The sequence below is a fragment of the Cebus imitator genome, unplaced genomic scaffold (assembly GCF_001604975.1).
Source record: "Cebus imitator isolate Cc_AM_T3 unplaced genomic scaffold, Cebus_imitator-1.0 Scaffold32, whole genome shotgun sequence".
Lineage (NCBI taxonomy): Eukaryota > Metazoa > Chordata > Mammalia > Primates > Cebidae > Cebus > Cebus imitator.
The window spans coordinates 4,229,154-4,241,938 of NW_016107347.1; the positions used below are offsets into that span (position 1 = coordinate 4,229,154).

Here is a 12,785-nt window from a genome sequence, read left to right on the forward strand (position 1 = left end):
AGCCTCCTGAGTCGCTGGGATTACAGGCACGTGCCACCATGCCCAGCTAATTTTTTGTATTTTTAGTAGAGACGGGGTTTCACCATGTTGACCAGGATGGTTACAATCTCTTGACCTCGTGATCCACCCGCCTCGGCCTCCCACAGTGCTGGGATTACAGGCTTGAGCCACCGCGCCCGGCCTCCATCCACATTTTAAAAAAGTACTTTCAAGCACCTGAAAAGCAATTGATTTCCCAATTTAAAAATGGCAATAACAAACATTTATTAAGTACTTACATGTTAGATATTTCACTAATAATTTATAGAATATCTAATTTAATTACCACAGTGAACCTATGGGTTCTTTTGTTAATCCTAATTGTATAACAAGAAAACTGAGCCATAGGCCATTAAGATATGTGCCAAAATGAACAGATCTTGTAAATGACAGTTCAAATGGGATTTGAACTGAGATAGATTGATCCTAGATCACAGACCCTTAAACAGTCAATTATTCAATTATAATATCACTCAATTATTGTCATTAATTAATTCATTCAGCAGATGCTTATGAAGTACTAGAGAGTCACAGTTCAATATGCCTCAGTCCCTTCTTTAGGAAGTTTGCAGCTGGTGGACGAGACCAGCAAATAAATAAACAATGGAAAGACAGAACAATACATGCAACTATATATATATACATAATGTGTGCTGTGAAAGTACCAATGGAGTTGGTCAAATCAATAAAAAAGGCTTCTGAGAGAAAAATTCACTTGGGGAGGAGTCTGGGATGGTCATAAAGAGAAGAGGGGAAGGGTTTAGTAGGAATGTGCATAGCATGAGACAGTTAGCCATCTGGGAGCTTTCCTGGACTTCCCCATTTTATTTCCTGTGATTTTGAGTTTTATTCATTCTGTAATGTGGAGGGCAAATAGGAGGATTTTGAGCAGGAGGGCAGAGGGTACAGGTGGAGACAGGATCACAATGTATTTCAGAAGAAAGTGTTTGGAGGCTGGGTGTGGTGGCTTATGCCTGTAATCCCAGCATTTTGGGAGGCTGCGGTATGTGGATCACTTGAGCTCAGGAGTTCGAGACTAGCCTGGGCAACGTGGTGAAACCCCATCTCTACAAAAATTAGCCAGGCACAGTGGCATGTGCCTGTGGTCCCAGCTACTCAGGAGGCTGAGGTGGGAGAATTGCTAGAGTCGCAGTGAGCTGTGATAACGCCACTGCACTCAAGCCTGGGTGACAGAGCAAGACCCAGTCTCCAAAAGAAAGAATTTGGAAAGAATCAGAGGCAGGACACTCAAGATAGTTGTTGTGAGAATCCAGGTCATGTGTGGTGAGGGGCAGAATCAAAACAGTGGCAGTGGGTGTGGGGGGGTGCGGTAAGAACGAGGAGGAATAAACAGGTCTTGGGACTTGCTGACTGTGGAGCAGAAGGGGTGAGAGACTGGGTGTTTCTGGAGAGATGTGTCTAGGAGGAGCCAGTCATCTGGCTGGAGCAGTTGCATGAGTGGTGGATGTCTCTCTCTAAGACCAACCTCAAAGGAGAGTGGGGAAAAGGAGGTTTGGTGGAAAGGGGGTGAGTTCATTATTTGGTCATGGCAATTTTCAACTTCGAATGCTGTGTTAGTCCATTTGGTGCTGCTATAACAGAATACCTGAGACTGGGTGATTTATGAAGAACAGAAATTTTTTGGCTCACAGTTTTGGAGGCTGGGAAGTCCAATAGCAAAGTGCTGACATCTGGCAAAAGATGCTGCATCATTCCAAAAAAGAGAGTGAGAGAGAACATTCCTTTAATAAGAGATCCAGTCCCACAATAATAAACTCTCCCTTGATAATAGCATTAATCCATTCATGATGGCAGAGCCTGCTGGCCTAATAACCTCTTAAAGGTCCAACCTCTTCATACTGCTGCAATGGCAATTAAATTTCAACATGCATTTGGGAGAGGACAAACATTCAAATTCCAGCAAATAGGGCACTGAGTAAGCTAATATTTTATAAAGTAATTAGAACAGTGCCTGCCACATAGTATATAAGTGTTTGCTGAACAATAGTTGAGCTCTCCAGTAGACAATTCGATTCTACCCAGAGGAGAGGCCTGGAGCTGGAGGCCTGATCTGAGGCTCATCAGCATAAAGATGGTGGTGGCCATATGGGCCTATATAGTGGGTCCCCAAGAAGGCTGTACTGCATAAAGAGAGCAGAGGACTGAAAACAGACCTCAAGGCTATGCTGTCTAATGAAGGTATAGCTCCAGGGACATGGGACTTGGCAATGAAGGTAAAGAAGGCGGCAGTGAAGTGCAGCCAAGGCCCTAGAGGCCGAGGAGTCCAACACATTTCAAGGCAGAGGAGTTGGAAAGGGACACAGATGGAAAGGTAGAGGTGTGAGGAGAAATCGGAAGAGGTGTTGTTTCAGAAGCAAGGCAGGAGGGGACTGCATGCAAAATAAATTAATTCATATTATTAAATGACTCACAGGGGCAGATAAGATGCAGACAGAAAATTGCCTGTTGGGCTGAAGAGCATGGAGAGCATCAGTGAACCTAATGAGGACAGCATTGATGAAAGGGACGTCAATCAGGAATGAATGAAAGGAGATGAAATGGACACAGAAAAGTCCCTCAAAGAGCTTGAATGTGGCATAATAGAGAGGGAAGGCAAGACCTGGATGCAGATGTAAGATTGAGGGAGGCTGGTTCATTTGCATTTTTAAGATAGGAGAGTCTTGAGTCTCTTTATTGGCTGAGGATTAAGATAGGAGAGGAAGACTGATTGAGCGAGGAGGCAGAAGGGGATGGGACCCGGAGTTCAGTGGAGAGATGAGTATGGCTGGCAGAGGAGGACCCCAGAAAGGAAGACAGATGCCAGTGGACCAGTCGTGGCCTGAAGAAAGCTGCCTGTTGCACGCCCAATTTAAAGTATCTTGCTCAGGTCTGATTGCAACAGCAGTTCATCATGGGATACTGTTACCAATCCTTCCTTTCGGAAAATCTCTCCACATGCTTCTGTTATGCAGGGATGGGCTGGTTTCTCCTCCTCCCTCTCAGAATGAGTCGGTTCTACCTTCTCCTTGGTGCTTCTTTTGACCTCCCAGTTCGTGGGTGTGCCCTGAAGATTCATCCTTAGCAGGATGAATCTTTGAGGGACTCGTCGAGGGACTTTTCTGTTTCCATTTCATCTCCTTTCATTCATTCCTTAGCAGTGTTCTCTATCTCAGCATTTTCTCTTTGGATAGTGGTATTCACACTTTCAGAGCTACTTACCACTGCACAGCCAGCCTCTCCACTGGAGTCACTTTGAGTTACTCTCTCCAGTTTACTTTATGCAACACTCCAAGACTGACGCATTTCAAGTGTTCGTACTGGGTCTTTCCCTTGCTCAGAAATTCTTGGTGACCAAATTTGACCTATGCTTCCAAACTCACTTTCTACCGCTTGGGAATTCTGCTTGTCTCACTTATCACTGCAGGATTCTTGGCTCCCTGCACCCCTATTAACTCTCATCATCCTCATCCTTAGTGCATTTTAGCATGATGAGGAATCAAAGCTATGAGAGGCAATCGGTTTACTAGGAGAGACACTGGCTTGCCTGGTAGAGGCTGCTCTTTAATGAAAGCATAGCTCCAGGGACACGGAGCTTGGCAATGAAGATAAAGAAGGTGGCAGTGAAGCGAAGCCAAGGCCCCAGAGGCTGAGAAGTGCAACGGGAAGGAGGAAGACTAGAGGGGAAAAGACCTCCCACTAACTCTTTGAGGGAAAGGCAGCTCTGCTCCAAGGGAACAGTGAAGAAATGTTTGCTCTGGCTGGTCCGAAGGTAGTGAGTTATCTCAATTGATTGTTCACAGTCAGTTACAGATTGAAGTCCTTGTTCTACTCTTTCCCCTCTTCTCACTACTGCAATTGACTAGTCTTAAAAAAAAAAAAAAGTCTTAAAAAAAAATAAAAGAAATGTTTGCTCTGACTTCTGGATACCTAGTATATCCATGGTTGACAACAAGTTAGGTCTTTCTGGACATGGACTGCAGGTTTGTATTTTCCACCATGACAGGTTGTATCAGTAGGACACTCCGCCCTCTGATTAGACGATCGGCTCACAGTCCTGTGTGCACTCCAGGCCCCGCTCCTTCTGTGACTCCACCCACGTGGCTCCCTTTGCCAGGCCTCCTTCACACACTGCTGTGCTCTCTTCAGAAGCCAGCTCAAGTGCCAGCTGATGCCAGCTGATGGGTCACTGTCATAGCCCTGGGGTCGAATTTAATGTGAAAGCGAACAAAGTGTGTGGCACTAGGCCGGGAGTGGGGGAAGGGGTGTGTTACAGATTTTGAAAGATTTAACGACCAAACGAATCTTTGATTGGATCCTCATTCCTAAAAATGTTACAGAATATATTCTGGAAATAATCTGGGAAGTAGTAACTGAACCAGATAATAAATGACGTTAAGGAACTATTAATTTGGTTACTGCATAATATTGTTGTAGTTATATAAACAATGACAACTTTTAGAGATGCTTGAAGTATTTGGGAATGAAGAATCATTATGTCTGTAATAGTTTATCAAACATTTATGTGTGTGTATGTGTACACATGTACGTACTATACATACATATATATGCATTCATATTATAATATGCCACAGTGCTAACAACTGGAACTAGTTGGTAGATTCTTCATTATGCTATTTTTTTTTCACTTTTCCTTATGTTTAAAAATTTTTATAACAAAATTTTAAAATAAAAGAATAGAGTTAAGAAGTGACACCACACTTCTTGGCCAGGCAGAGACAAGAATCTGGGACTAGGATGGACTGGGTCCTGCCATCATGCAGCACAGCCGTTCCTGAGCTTGGGTGCAGGCTCCTCACCTGAAGTGATGCCATGTCTCTCATTAATGGCAAGAAGGGAATATGAAAGAGGACATCTTCATTTTGTCATTTCAGAAATTCATTCAATATTTGATAAAAACTTGCTCTGTCCCAAATACATCCACACATGCTCACTTATTTTATTCTCACAATAATTTTGTGAAGTAATTTTTGTCCTTGTTATTCCCATTTTGTAGGTGAGGAAAATGAAGTCTAAAATTCAACGATTTTCTTTATATCACAACTAGCACATGGCAGAGTGAGAATTTGACCCCAGTTCTGCAGACTCCATGTCTTGGATCGTCTTAAGACTCTGCATTGTCCTTTCTGAGTTTATAAAAGTCAAAGCCCTCAGGCCAGAGCCGTAAGCCTGTGGAGCTGGTCCTTGAGTGGATTCACGGGAAAAGCAAAGAGCTCCTACTTGGACCATCCCAAGCATCCTTTGGGTGTGATACTTTGCAAAAACAGACCATCAGACCTGCCTGGAGAACCACAGTGTTTCCTTGTTTCATCACAGGATCTCCTGAAATTGAGAGTTTGCCAACTGCAATGTATAAAAATGTTTGATGAACCCCTGTCTGGCCACTGGGTCAGCATGTATCACACAGGGAATTCTCTTATTGCATCAAGGAGGAAGTGCTATCAGTGATTTCCAAAAGCAGCCAGGAAATCCATCTGCAGTTGGAGTCAGGTTCTCATAGAAGAGGCATTTCTGAATCTGAGCAGACAGCACGCACCTGACCACATCAAGGGGGAAACAGACTTTTAGGCAGACGCTGAGTTGCGACGTTGGGGAGTGATGACTGATTAGTGAACCACAGAGTGGGACATGCTGAGCTCCTCAACTGAAGCAAAGAGGAGCCATGAGTCTGGAAGGTGAACCAAAGCAGGCGGGAGGCATGAAGTGTCAGGATCTATGAACATCTGGGGATGCTTAATCGAGAGGAAATGTAGACCTCCCACACAGTAGCACTTTTATGAGCTCTGATTACACACTAGGGTACAGCAAAAAATAACAGAAACCAGCACACTGGTAAATAAGAACCCTCCTTGATCTGTAAAACATGCTTCTTTCTCAAATCTTTCCCCTTCACACAACATATTTCAGAGGCAAATGATGCTGAGTAGATCAATGTGACGGGCTGAAAGCTAAGTGAGTATCTAGACACTGACAGCTCCTGAAGGGCCAAGGCAGATGGCAATGCCCCTAGCCATCAGGGCACTAAGGGGAGAGATGGCCCCAATGTTCCTTTGGGAAATCTGCAAAAATGTGATTCTGATCTTTCAGTCTCAGAACCAGCCCATGAGTTGGGAGGGCAGCGTGGGAATGGAGGGTGGAAGATGATGAGGAGAGGGAGCAGGGCCTCAGCTCACTCATCTGCTCACTCTTCATTCATTCAGTACAATGTGAAGGAGTGTATTCTGGACTCAGGCACACCTTGATTGAGATCTAAGGCCTATATGAGAGCTCTATGAACTTGGGCAAGTTACTTCATCTGCTTAGACCTCAGTTTCCTCCTGTGATAAAAGGAAGTCCCTGAATCGTAGAATGTAATGAGGACGGAAATTCACAGCCCAGTAACATAATACCACTGGATCTCGCAGATAATGGGTGACCGATCAACATATGCTACAATTGTTGCTGTGTCTTTCAATAACCAGGTGACCAGCTCTGTCCTAGCTGCTGAGAGTGTGAAGACGGTGGACTTGGAGACACAATTTTACGCTCCACTTGTGGAATGAGACCTTATCAAACTTTTATTCCAGGCCTATGTTTTTCTTCCTTTCTATTTATTTTCTTCCCACTCTGCCATATACAGAAAACCCCATGTATTAAACGAGAGAGAAAAGAAGGTCTACGGTCAGAGAGGAGATGAGAAAATGGAAACCTAGCATTCTGTTTGTGCCTGGCACACAGTAGGCACTTGATGGTTGAATAAATAATGTGCTTCCAGAGGCCAAATTCACATTTTTACCTAATTTTCTTGGTGTTTTCATTAAAATGATGTCACTCATTTGGAATTCAGGGGCTGTAAATTGGTGGCTAATGAATCAGTTCTGGCCTAGCAACATGCTTTGTTTGACCTGCAAAGTGTTTTAAAAATTGGAAAGTGTTACATAAAAACCCATGTTTCTGGTTTCTCGTGGAAAATGAGAAAATCTGGCAACCCCAGGCCTGCATTCTCCCACGGGAATAGTCAGAGGGAGTCGGGAAAAGGCTGCCCACCTCCCAGGGGACTTTCCCTCCGTATGGCCTTGGGCGCCACTGCTCTCTAGTGTATTACAGCCTCCCGGGGCTTAGGGCACTTCCTCCTCATGCATATTCCAAGCAAGACAGTTTCACTGGGTTGTCTAGGTCATCTTGTGAGGGATGGCAGGTGAGGAACGTGGAGCTGAGAGGCTTCCTGGCCAGTCCTTTCTCAGCCGCACACTCACTCCCAGCCCTGTGCTCCTTCCCAGGGGCCTCTCTGTTGGGCTTTGAGCCTGGATGACCGACAGATTTCTTTCCATCCAAATATGTTGGCCCTGGGTCAACGCCGCTGACTCCACCCTTTCTTTATGATTACTCCCCTTCTGGGCAACAAGAAAATGATTGAATGACAAGTATTGTGGCATCTGATGCAGGGGCAATTGCCCTCTGGTTAGCAAACCACAGGATGGAACAGACTGCAGATTCTTCACATACCTTCATCATGACTGCGAGTGATCCCACAGCCACGGCTTTGCTGATTCTGAGATCAGAGCGTTCAAAGCGAAGATGAAGGGTGAGTCGGCATCACACAGTACAATGGCTTTCAAGCTTGCCCTGCCTTTTTGTTATCAATGATCAGTAGTACACTTTTATTTATTTGTTTCTTAAATGAACCCCAAAGAGGTCTGATGAAACTAGAGCTGACCCTGGTCCTACATCCTCAGACTCCTGGAGGCCCAGAGAGCTCAAATGGAAAAACACTCGCCCAGTCGCCTGGTCTGTTTTATGAAAGGGGAGGCAGACGCCTGAAGAGAGAGCAAGACTTGTCCAGGCTCGCGGAGGGAGTGAGGGGCCGGGGGCACTCAGGGAGGCCTCATTCCAGGTCTGATGCCCTTCGCCGGTGCCTGCTGTCCTGAGTGACAGCTCCAGAGTAGCATCAACAGCTGAGCCTCTGGCCTGTGGCTCCAGCAGAGCAGATACGGCCTTCACTTCGCAGCATTTGTGCCAGGTCCCTGTTTGGTCGAGTGACAGCACTTTGGCAACCATCACTCTGAGTTTCCGGTTTCTGGGTCTGTCAATCCTGCGTTCTCCTGTCTCCGTGGGGCAAGCAGCCTCCACAATGGCCCGTAGGGATCCTGCCGCCTTTGCAAAATCCTCCAACACTGTCCCAGGGTTGGTCTGTGTCCTCACGTGCCGAGAGAGGAAACAAGCTCTCTTGGAAAGATATCACTCCCACTCATGCGGGGTCTGCCCTCGTGACTTCATCTTACCCCAGTCACCTCCCAGAGGCCCCGCCTCCTACTATTGCCACATTAAGGGGCAGGGTTTCAACATGTGAATTTGGGGGCAACACAAGCATTCAGACCATAACAGGCATCCTTAGGAAAAATTCAAAATACAAGCAAAAATTATAAATGTTTGGCTAAAAATTAAAGATGTTTGGCTACAGTTAAAATATGATTCTGAGGACATTAATTGAAAGTTTGAATTTATCTGTGTTATTTACAAACATCAGATTTAACCAAACCATCATGTGTGTATAAAATACCCACCCCCTGCCACACACATACATAAAATGTTTATCAGAGTTTTTTTTTTTTTTTGCCTGTTTAAATCACTACATATGGAACAAAAGATGATTTTTTAAAATTGCGATATAATTTGTATATCAACAAATCACCATGTAATTTAACTTTTATTTATTTATTATTTTTGAGACAGAGTTTCACTCTTGTTGCCCAGGCTAGAGAGCAATGGCGCGATATTGGCTCACTGTATGCAACCTCTGCCTCTGGGGTTCAAGCAATGCTCCTGCCTCAGCCTCCGAGTAGTTGGAATTACAGACACCTACCACCATGCCCAACTAATTTTTCTTAATATATATTTTTAGTAGAGACAGGGTTTCATCATGTTGGCCAGGCTGGTTTCAAACTTCTGACCTCAAGTGATCCGCCAGCCTCAGCCTCCCAAAGTGCTGGGACTACAGGCATGAGCCACCGTGCTTGGCTGAAAAAAATCACCATTTTAAAGTGTCCACTTCAGTGGTTTCTAGTTTCCTCACTATGTTGTGCAACCAACACCACTATCTACTTCTAGAATATTTTCATCATTCCAAACAGAAACCTCACCCTTGTGCCTCCCTGCCATCATCATCTGGCAATCACTACTCTACTTTCTGTCTCTGTGGATTTCCCTATTCTAGACGTTTCATGTAAATGGAATCATACAATATGTGGCTATATGTCTGGCTTCTTTCACTTAGCATGAAGTTTTCAAAGTCCACGTATGGCTTAGCATATATCAGTACTTCATTCCTTTTTATTGCTGAATATTTCACTGTATGGATCTACTATCACATTTTGCTTGTCCATGCATCAGGTACTGGGCATTTGGGCTGTTTCCATTTTTATCTATTTTGAATAATGCTGCTATGAATATTTGTGTACACATTTTTGTGTGAACATATATTTTCAGCTGTCTTGGGTACATACCTAGGAGTGAAATTGCTGAGTCATATAGTAATTCTAGATTTAACTTTATGAGGAACTACCAAACTGTCTTCCATAGTGGCTACGCCATTTTACATTCAAGATGAGTATTGTTAATCTAGCAAACAGTCTAGCAACTGGACAAAAATGAAACGTTTATGTATAAAATTGCGATCTAGAAAAATTTACATTATATATTAAAGTCTCTGCTTTTGACTTTTCATCATTTACTATATGGTTTGGCCTTGTGGACTTGGGTCTAATGATTGTAGTTGAGCCTACTAGTTGTACCATTCTGATAATTGAATCAAATTGATAATTGAATCAAAAAGGGAATCAAATTGATAATTGATAATTGGTAATTGATAATTACCAAATTGATAATTGAATCAAAAAGGGAATCAAAAAGGGTAATTGATTGCCCTTTTTGGTATTTGATTCCTTAATTTTAAGCTGGTCACTTCACTGCCCAAAACAAAGGTAACGTTTTTTAACTTCCCAATGCAGATAGTATGGCCATTGACTAAGTTATGGCAAATGACATGCAAGTAGAGGCTTGGCATGTGTCTTCTAAAAAATGCCCTCAAAGGGAGGAAATGCACCCTTTCTCCTCTTCTTTGCTCCTGCTGTCTGGAATGCGATGGAATTGCTGAGCTCAAGCTGCCACTCTGCAGCAGATGGTGGAAACAATGTGCTAAAGAGGACAAAGTAAGAACATTGAAGACGGCTGAACCCTTAAGAGAATACACTAGCCACAACTTGGCTACCTTTGGACTTCCTCATGCGAGTGGAAAATAAATTTGCATTTAATTTATACTTTTATTATTTGGCATTTCTGGTTATACAGCTAAACCTAGTCCTGAATGAACAAATTCTTAAGGAAGAGTGGTTAAAAGTACAGTATTTGGAGACAGACATAAACTCAAATTCTTGAAAGTAACTGGGTGTGGTGGTATGTTCCTGCAGGATTATCCAGGAGGCTGAGGCAGGAGGATCTCTTGAGACCAAGAGCTCAAGGCCAGCCTGGGCAACATAGTGAGACCTCCATCTCTAAAAAATAAAAATAAAAACAAGTCCTTGAAAGCCTTCCTTTTCCTTTTACTCCCATTCAATTACAGTCAAGTCCTATGGTTTCACCTCTTTACTCCCTCAAGTTTTTCCATCTTCACCGCTACCTCCAGACTCCTGTGTTTCTTCCTGGCTTCCAAAATAGCTGGCTATGTGGTCCCTCACCTCCAATCTTGCCTCTCTTCAACGTGTTCTCTACACAGCACTGAGTATGATCTTAAATTATGACCTGGTTTTTATCACTTTGCTTAAAACTCACCAGTGGCTTTCCATTGATCTAAGGCTAAAGTCCCAAGTTCTCAATGGCCTCACAGGGTGACCCATGTTCTCTTCGGGCTTGTCTGGCTTTAGGCCCCTACCCTTCTGAACATTCCAGCCTCACTGGCCTTCCTTCAGCTCCTGTAATAGGTTGTGTTGCGTCCTACCACAACCTCTTCGCACAGACCAGCCCCTGGCTGAGATTCTCTTGCGTACTCTGTACCCTCCTGATCTAGTTAACTCCTGGCCACACTTTAGACTTCCTAAGAGAAGCCTTCCCTGAGCATCCTGGTCTGTGTCTGTCTTCCCTCTGCACAGGTCTATGCAGAATTCTGCTCACTATTGTATTCAACACCAGATCTGGCATACAGCAGGCACTCAAAGAATGTTTGTTAAATAAATCAATATATGACACCTATCGTGTCTAGTTATAGGAACTTGGTACTTAACATCTCCGTTCCTCAGTTTCATCATCTGAAAGGGATGTAATGACAGTGTCCACCTTCCAGGGTCCTAATGAGTATTAAATGAGAAGATGCTGGTGAAGTGTGCTTAATAAATGTTAGCCGTCACCATCATTAAGGGTTCTCACTAACCAGGTGTGAGCAAGATGGTTGAATAGACAGGAAGAGCACCATTTGAAGAGACAAGGAGACTTTCTTCTCCTGATCTCTCAGGCCTGCAGGGGATACAACCATGGCCACCCTGCACATGCCACAGGGAGGCAGAGGAGGCATGTGACAGACACACATGTTTATGTGCCTTAACTGATGTGAGATTCATATCAGCCATAAAGTCCCCATAAGAAGGGTAGATATTAGAGACACAATAAAATTGAATGGGAAAAAGCCAATTAAGTTCATTCAGGATTACATTCAGCTGAGCGTAACTGTTTTCTGTTGTCAGAAAATCCTGAATTCAAACAAGCTCTGTAAACCTTCTAAAGTTACATATTCCCCCTGAACATCAGTTTTTGCATGTGTGAAATGAGGAGGATAATATGACTTATCTGACAGCACAGTGTTGAGGATTAAATGTGAGAGTGTGCCATTGCCTTGTGTATAGCAGATGCTCGTAAATAGTAGCCAGTTCTGGTGACTGGCGAAGACCCCAATCACTCTCCTATTTGATGAGCTTGCTCCTTTCTGGGGTGATGAGGTCAGGACGGTGGGCTGGGGTGCTGGCAGGCAGTGTTCAGGGGCAGGAGACAAAGGCTCTGTCTTGAGCAGCATCTCAAACCTAAGCAAGCCATGGGAGGACAAGCCACGTGAGGTCTCTGGGCTCTGATGTCCCTGGGACCTGGGCCAGGGCCTGTGCTGAACAGGGGAAGGAGTCTGTTGGTATAAGTACCCATGCAGGAGCCCATGCACAGGCGGCTGGCCTCTGCCCCACGGAGCAGTACTCATCCTCGTGTTTGGGACCTGTTTACAGGCCATTTCTTGTCACCTCCTCTAATTAAGTTTCATTCAGTCTCAACACTCACTATTTTCCTGCATGCCCCCACTCCCACTTCCTGATCTTACCAGAACCAGTAATACATTCCAACAAAGCTCTTCCCTCTGCTTTCTGGGTCCTGTTCCTGTAGGAGAGAGAGAGAAGACAGATGACGAGGAACAAACCTAATAGAGATTCACAGGCCTCTTCTGTTACAGGGGACAAGACAGGAAGATGCCCTCACTCCTTCCACCATAGATTTCCACATAGGCTGAAGCATCCTCCTGACCCTGTAAGCAGCTCTGCGGATGCCATTTGCATGTTAAAAATTTTTTTTTTTTTTTCCCATTTATTTATTTTATTGTATTTTAGGTTTGGGGGTACATGTGAAGAACATGCAAAATTGTTGCATAGGAACACACATGGCAGTGTGATTTGCTGCCTTCCTCCCCATCACCTACATATGGCATTTCTCCCCCTGCTATCCCC

At 44.2% G+C, this 12,785-nt stretch overlaps 1 pseudogene; it reads right to left on the bottom strand.

Annotated features, from left to right (window-relative positions):
* Positions 1 to 8,094, bottom strand: part of LOC108301091 — a 31,623-nt pseudogene extending 23,529 nt beyond the window's left edge.
* Positions 8,095 to 12,785: the final 4,691 nt, after the last annotated feature.